Raw genomic sequence first — 7230 nt, forward strand, 5'->3', positions numbered from 1 at the left:
TCCGTCATTGTATATATAATTTTTATATAATAGACTAATAATTAGTATGAAAAACGTCAGTAGGCATTTAAATCAATGATAAATGGTATTTGCTGACAAAATCATTGTATCGACCATAGAACTTACGGAATGATGAATGTAAACGAGACAGTTAATTTTGTTGTTTCATTATCTTGTTTGTCAATAATTTACCTCGTTTTAAAAATTGTGCATAAGTAGAGCATGTTCTTGTGTATCGAAGAAACTGAAAGATATAAACCCCGTATGCAAATGATGAAGGTGTATTGCTACAAGGGTAAGTGAAGTTGACAATTGAAAAGTTAAAGTCGTCTTGTTTGTCATAAAGGTTTGTTGTTAGATTACCGTTAACATTCTTTTCAAGTAACAGATGTGTCAGACTCTGTGGTATATTTTTATTTCAAGCTGAAATATGATTTAACCAGATAGTGCTTGACCTACATTCAAAGGAAATATTAATGTGCTTATATAAGTACATCAATACATAATCTGTAAAATGTAACTATCTACATCCTTTTTATACAAAATATTCCCAGGGTATATTTTAGTATTCTTTATGCATTCTAAAAACAATTACTAACTACGGATTATTACAGAGGATCTTACAATAGTTTATATAGAAAAATGACTTGATTAACTTAGACTGTCTGAAGTCATACAGATTATGTAGCATGCTTTAAATTACCTACATATATATCTTACATTCTTACATTCTTTCCTCATCTCAGACTTCTTTGCAATCACAAAAGCATGGTCTTATGTATCTAATAAAAATATTTTAAAACTTATGAATTTTGTTATAACTTTTCATGTCGAGACTACATCTATATTTAAATCTGCAGACATTTACAGACACTTTAAAGCAACACGTATAAGAACTATTACAAGGAGTTGTTTCCTACAGTGGCTTATTTTAGTTTGATATCCTGATATATCACCAGTACTGAAAATTAAATTAACGATGATAGAGCTCTCGGTGCCGTGACTTATAAATATAGAATTAAGGTTTCATAATAATACTAAGAATATTTTGAAAATATAGTTCTTCGAAACACATGATTGAAACTTTTTTGGCCTTTTCTATTAAGACTCTGATATTTCAGCCCATAAAAATACAAACTCCTGCATCATCTGGTTTCAAAATGTTACAAGAACTACTGTTACTTTCATGTTAACAACACTAATTGAAATATGTATCGCAAAATACATTTGAATTTAATTTCCTGTTTGCAGTGTTAATATACAATTAAAGTATAATTTAAGCAAACATTATATATAAAACTAGTAAACTCTTGTGCTATTTTTGAAACATTTTCCACGGCCTTAGAATGGATTGGTAAGGTTAAGGGGCATATTCCTCACATAACTCATATATTGGACGATTTTCTTTTTATTGGTCCACCTGCATCGGGAATATGTAATCAAAGTTTACATGTTTTCAAACTTACATGTGAAAGTCTAGGTGTTTCTTTAAAGGCAGAAAAGACTTCTTGGGCAACTACAAACTTGGTATTTCTTGGTATTGAAATCAACACATTGGCTATGGAGATTAGGTTGCCGCGCGATAAATTGGAGAAATTAAAACAAGCTATAGATTCAATGAAATTTAAGCGAAAGGTTACCCTTAGAGAACTTCAGTCCTTGATAGGACTGCTTAATTTTGCTTGTCTAGTGATCGTGCCTGGGCGTACATTCTTAAGGCGGCTCATTGACCTAACAAAAGGCCTTTCAAAGCCTCACCACCACAAAGACATGGTTAGAGAGAGTAGGCGTGATCTGGCTGCTTGGTCATTATTTATAGATCACTTCAATGGGAAATCATTATTATTTAAACATATCTGGGTGACATCGAAACAAATTCATCTCTACACTGATGCAGCAGGTTCTCTGGGGTTTGGAGCTGTATTTGAAAAGAAATGGTTCTATGGGTCTTGGCCAGAAAATCTGAAGGATTATGATATTACCCTCAAGGAATTATTCCCGATTGTGTTAGCTGTCGAACTATGGGGATCTAACTTAAAGAATTCTTGTGTCATATTCCATTCAGATAATGCAGCAGTTGTTCACATTGTGAACTCGCAAACATCAAAAGATTCAAAAATCATGATTTTGGTGAGAAGATTAGTTTTGGCACTTATGACATACAATATTCTCTTTTCGGCAGAACACATCCCAGGAATGTTCAATATTTTACCAGACCTACTTTCACGCTTACAGATCGAGAAATTCAAAGAAGTGTCCGTGGATATGGAGGCCAAACCCACCAGCATACCAATCCATCTTTTGCAACTCTCCAAAGCACAGCATGTAGTTTAATAGACGCAGCATTGGCTCCTAACACAAAGAAATTGTACAGGCAGGCCCTAAATTGTTTCAGTAGTTTTATTCAGAGTTATTACAAGACTGACTGCATTAAGGAGATTTCCCTTGGACAGGTTATTTGTTTCGTGTCATACCTATTCAGTTTAGGAAAAGCACCAAGCTCAATATCAACTTACCTGGCAGCATTGGCTTACTATTTCAAAATGACAAATGCCCCAGATCTCTCAAATCATTTCTTGATCAAGAAAATGTTAAGTGGGGCAAAACGGCTTGTCAATTCTTCAGATGTCCGACAACCAATTACTTTGGATATTCTTGGGAAGCTCCTGGTGGCAATACCACATGTAGCCAATTCCAAGTACCAAGAATATTTGTACATGGCGATGTTTCTTTTAGCATTTTATGCTTTTCTAAGGTGGGAGAAATCACAGTTCGTTCTGGCTCAAATCCAAACCTGTTGCTTCGAAGAAATGTTTCTTTCAGGCGTGACAAAAAACAAGTACGCATGGTTGTTACAATGATCAACTTCAAACATAATTTAGGTAAAAAACCTGTCCAGCTGGAAATAAATCCCCAACCCAAATGCAGCTTTTGTCCGGTGCAAGCTATGAGAAATTATTTGGAGATGCGAGGTGCAGAAGAAGGAGCCCTATTTTGCTACAGATCAGGACGACCCATCTCGCGTACAGAATTTTGTGATGTTTTGAGGTCAGCACTAAAATTTTCCAAGCTTGATTCTAACACATTTAAAGCACACAGCTTCAGGATAGGAGCAGCAACCCAGGCACATTTACAGGGTTTTTCAGATTCACAAATAAGAGTCATGGGACGATGGCACTCAGAGTCATTTAAGAGATACATTAGGGTATCAATGTTTCCAACATTTTAGTGTGTACATGTTTTTGTGAAGAGGTTAGAAGCTCCAAATATAAAGGATAACTGTCTGAGGCGGTATCCTTTATTTTTGGTCACTTGATTGTATTTTGAAGGAAGGGGGATTCTGTTTGAAGCATTTTTCATCTCTTTTCATTGCATCCCTTTCCAGGTAATAAATTCTTAATAATCTCATAATTTGGCATATATATGATGTTTTAGGTTAATTTCATGGTGTCATATTTTTTATCATGAATGAGAGAGTTACACTGCAACATGTTTGATTGTCTTAATTTATAGCTACATTAACATGTACGGTAAATTTATTAGATTTGGGTGACTGTCTGAGGCGGCACTCAAGATTTTTGATATGGAGGATTGTTAATGTTTCATGTCATTTTTTCTGTTACAAGATATGTAATGATTATGTACATATGTTAATAACTTTCAACCTGTGAGTGGATGGTGGAACTATATCTTACTAAGCCTAGTGTGTTTTATATGTTAGAATTTCTTATATGGATCATTTCCATTATCCGTCTAGTGCATTATATATAGCGGGACATGCTGATTACTATTACTTGATTTTGTGTTATCGTTTAACAGACAATATACATGTATACGCATATATTTATATTTGGTTAATGTTCGGACAAGGCTATGTTCCTTATGGGCAGGATAAAACAAGGGGAATTTAAACAGAGGATTATTTGAGTAAGAACAAAAATTTCGTTTCTATGCAGTATGGTCTATAACTTAACAGTAATATTTAATTAGAGTGATGAGTATGTGTATAATACAAGATGACAAAACTTTATATAAAATTTTTGAATGTGAATCGATTACTGTTCCTCTTAAGTATTCCATTGATCCCTATATCAATTTATTTGTTTTATTATCATACTCATGTTGAACTGAAGCACATTTTTGGGTGGGGCGAGGGACCCTTCTCTATAAGTTCATTGTCCCTCTTGTGGGATATTTTTTGCACCCCACCTTCTGCTGCATTCTGAAATTGTAAAATTTTTCATTTTATTTGGCATTTGTAATGTAATAAATGCTCTATTCACAAACACTCGCTTTATCATTTTAATGGCTGCAGAACAGAGCTGCAAATGTGCTTCAGGTACATGTACATACGAACTGAGTTGTTCATGATTGCCCGCATTTAAGAGCACATAAGTGTATTTATGTATATAAAGGAATTTATGGGATCTAAATGCTCAAAGGTTTTTGTATTTTGATTTACTAATAATGTGTATGAATGTTTGGGTCTTGAGGGGTTTTTCCGGGTTATAGTTTCCAAGCGTTCTCTATTTACGGCTATTAGCCTAACCCATATTCATAATTCCGCTTGGCTCCAAAAAACGTGGTTTGAAAATTTTACCCTCCTCCACCCCCCTTCAAACCTCCATGCACATTTTTATTATTGTTCAGATTACTGATTTTCTTGTGTTGAAGGTGTGGGATATTTTTTGCACCCCACCTTCTGCTGCATTCTGAAATTGTAAAATTTTTCATTTTATTTGGCATTTGTAATGTAATAAATGCTCTATTCACAAACACTCGCTTTATCATTTTAATGGCTGCAGAACAGAGCTGCAAATGTGCTTCAGGTACATGTACATACGAACTGAGTTGTTCATGATTGCCCGCATTTAAGAGCACATAAAACAGCAAAATTCTCATTTCTCTACTAGGATTTTAGATCGGGCTCGCAGTTGGTGTAATTTTACCCTAAACAGACTTCCTGGATTGTTTGCAGTCGACTCGGGGATAACCACGATTTCATTGATCACGCAAAGAGAGCACGTTAAAAACGTTGTAACACGCTCCTATGTGTATATATGAGCTTGAATTAGATTGTTTTCAAGTTTAGATGTAAGGGGTAGTGTCTGATTAAAATTATGATATACCTATTAATATGAATAACATGCATTTGATCTGCGCATCAAGACGGAAGCGCAAGTGAAAACGTTGTGAAATGTCCCATGTGTACCTGCATCATAGGTGCATTATACATGTATTAAAGAGATGTTTGAAAATATCCGATTTGAGTTGTTTTATGTTTGAAATGGATGATGATAAATTATTTAAGAGCATGAGAGAAACATGAGCGAGAGATGCAAGGCAGTTTTGTAATTATGGAAAAGGAAAACAGAGAATCGGGTTCGGATTTTAACATTCCTGACCGAAATAGGCATGAAATTCGTTGTAAGTAGCATGAATAAAATTCCAAACATGTAATTCTAGATGGGAAACATAGGGAGGAAACGTGTATTTCTTTTTACTATGCTGAAAGTCGCTATTTCTTGGGATTGTGTTATTCTAGGAAAAAAAAAATCAAATTTCAAGATGAAATCAAGATTCATTCCATTAATATTAAATCTAGATAAAATTGAAATAAATTCCACATAGTAAAGAAAGCTAGTATACTTGGTATTGAAATGTCTTATTAGAACAGGAGAATGGAATGATATAAACAACAAATGAAGAAATAGACAATACAAGCTTTAATTCATCTTATGCCTATCAGACTTTAAATTTCAGACAGAAAAAAATGTAGTTTTTGCCGATAATCAGTAGAATTTCATTATACTCAAGAGACTCACCGTAAAACTCTTAGGACAGTTTCTTTAAGGTGTCTTCTACCCAAATCCTCAATCTTATGTCGAGCTCTGGTGTTGTTTGAGTTGTAAATTTTTTTTTATACATAGCCATTGATTTTTTTTTTTTTGAAGGGACGGGGGGGGGGGGATGGGGGGTGTATTTCATAAGCATTTGTTAAGGTGAGAGTTGAAAATACCTCCACATACTTAAGCTTGATTGTGACTTATGGGTCAATGGGGTCAAAGGTCAAGGTCATTTATTAAGGTCAAAGGACAAGGTCATCAAAAAAAAAAAACAAACATTATAAATTTTAATTTAAAATTTGAAGCTGAATCAAGGTAACGGTAGTGAATATATAATTTAACTTTTTGGTCAAGGTCAAAGGTCAAGGTCATTTAAAAAAAATGCATACATCAGCGATTTTAACATTTTCCCACTGACCTTGACCTTTGACCTTGACCTAATCTTCAAGGTCAAAGGTCAAAAGATCTCATGCAGTTGGGCCCATGTCTTTACAACTTGTCGTTATGAAGTGTTTAGTTCTTCGTAAACATCATAACCTCGCGGGGGCAATAACTACTTAAATGGGTTACGAATTCTTTTGCACTAATGGAATGAGAAGTGTTCTAAATTAGTCGCAGACATTGTTGAAGGTTTTGCACCTCTACGGTTTACGCTTTCGGAGGAGTAGCGATAACAAGGGTTTAAACTGGAAGGGGCACTAACTAGTAGAGGGGTCAATCTTAGGGGACAAGCTTGGAATCTCTGAAATGGTTTTAAGAGTACATACTAAAGATGCAAAGATGTGTAGAATTTGGTGAAGAACAAAAGAGCTATAAAAAATGCTTAATTTTACATATTTTGAATGACCTTGACCTTTGACCTTGACCTAGATTTTAAGGTCAAAGGTCAATGAATCTTTTGCAGTTGGTCCCATGTCTCTATGCACTTGACGTTTTAGAAAAGTTCTTGATATTCGTAAACATCGCAAACATTCAGGGGCAATAATTCATTATAGGAGTTTACGAATCCTTTCGCAATGTTTGATTGGAGAGTCTACTAAATCAGTCGTAAACATTAATAAAGGTTTGGGATCTCTGCAGTTTACGGTTTCGGAGAAGTAGCGATAACAAACATTTCTTGCGAAAGGGGCAATAACTTCGAAAGGGGTCTAGGTTCATTTATGCAGGGTCAACTGCAATAATCATTTACAGAGTACATTCTTATGGACTATAAATCTTTTCGATAAATCTTCAAACAAAAAAACATGCGGCGGAAAAATAATAAAAAAAAAGAATAACTAGGAGACTTATTGTTCACAGAACAATAAGAGGTCTTTCCGCCTTCTTTGAATTTTAAATTTGTTTTATACCTGACTCCTAAAAATTAAATTCCATGAAAAAGAAA

The 7230-nt window shown here is 34.5% G+C and overlaps 1 pseudogene; it reads left to right on the forward strand.

Moving 5' to 3' along the window:
• The first annotated feature begins 2069 nt into the window (after positions 1-2069).
• Positions 2070-4286, forward strand: LOC134237951 (uncharacterized; annotated as a pseudogene).
• Positions 4287-7230: the final 2944 nt, after the last annotated feature.

This window comes from Saccostrea cucullata, unplaced genomic scaffold, assembly GCF_032062105.1.
Source record: "Saccostrea cucullata isolate Sc308-1 unplaced genomic scaffold, CSIRO_AGI_Scuc_v1 ctg3357, whole genome shotgun sequence".
In the NCBI taxonomy this organism is placed as follows: Eukaryota; Metazoa; Mollusca; class Bivalvia; order Ostreida; family Ostreidae; genus Saccostrea; species Saccostrea cuccullata.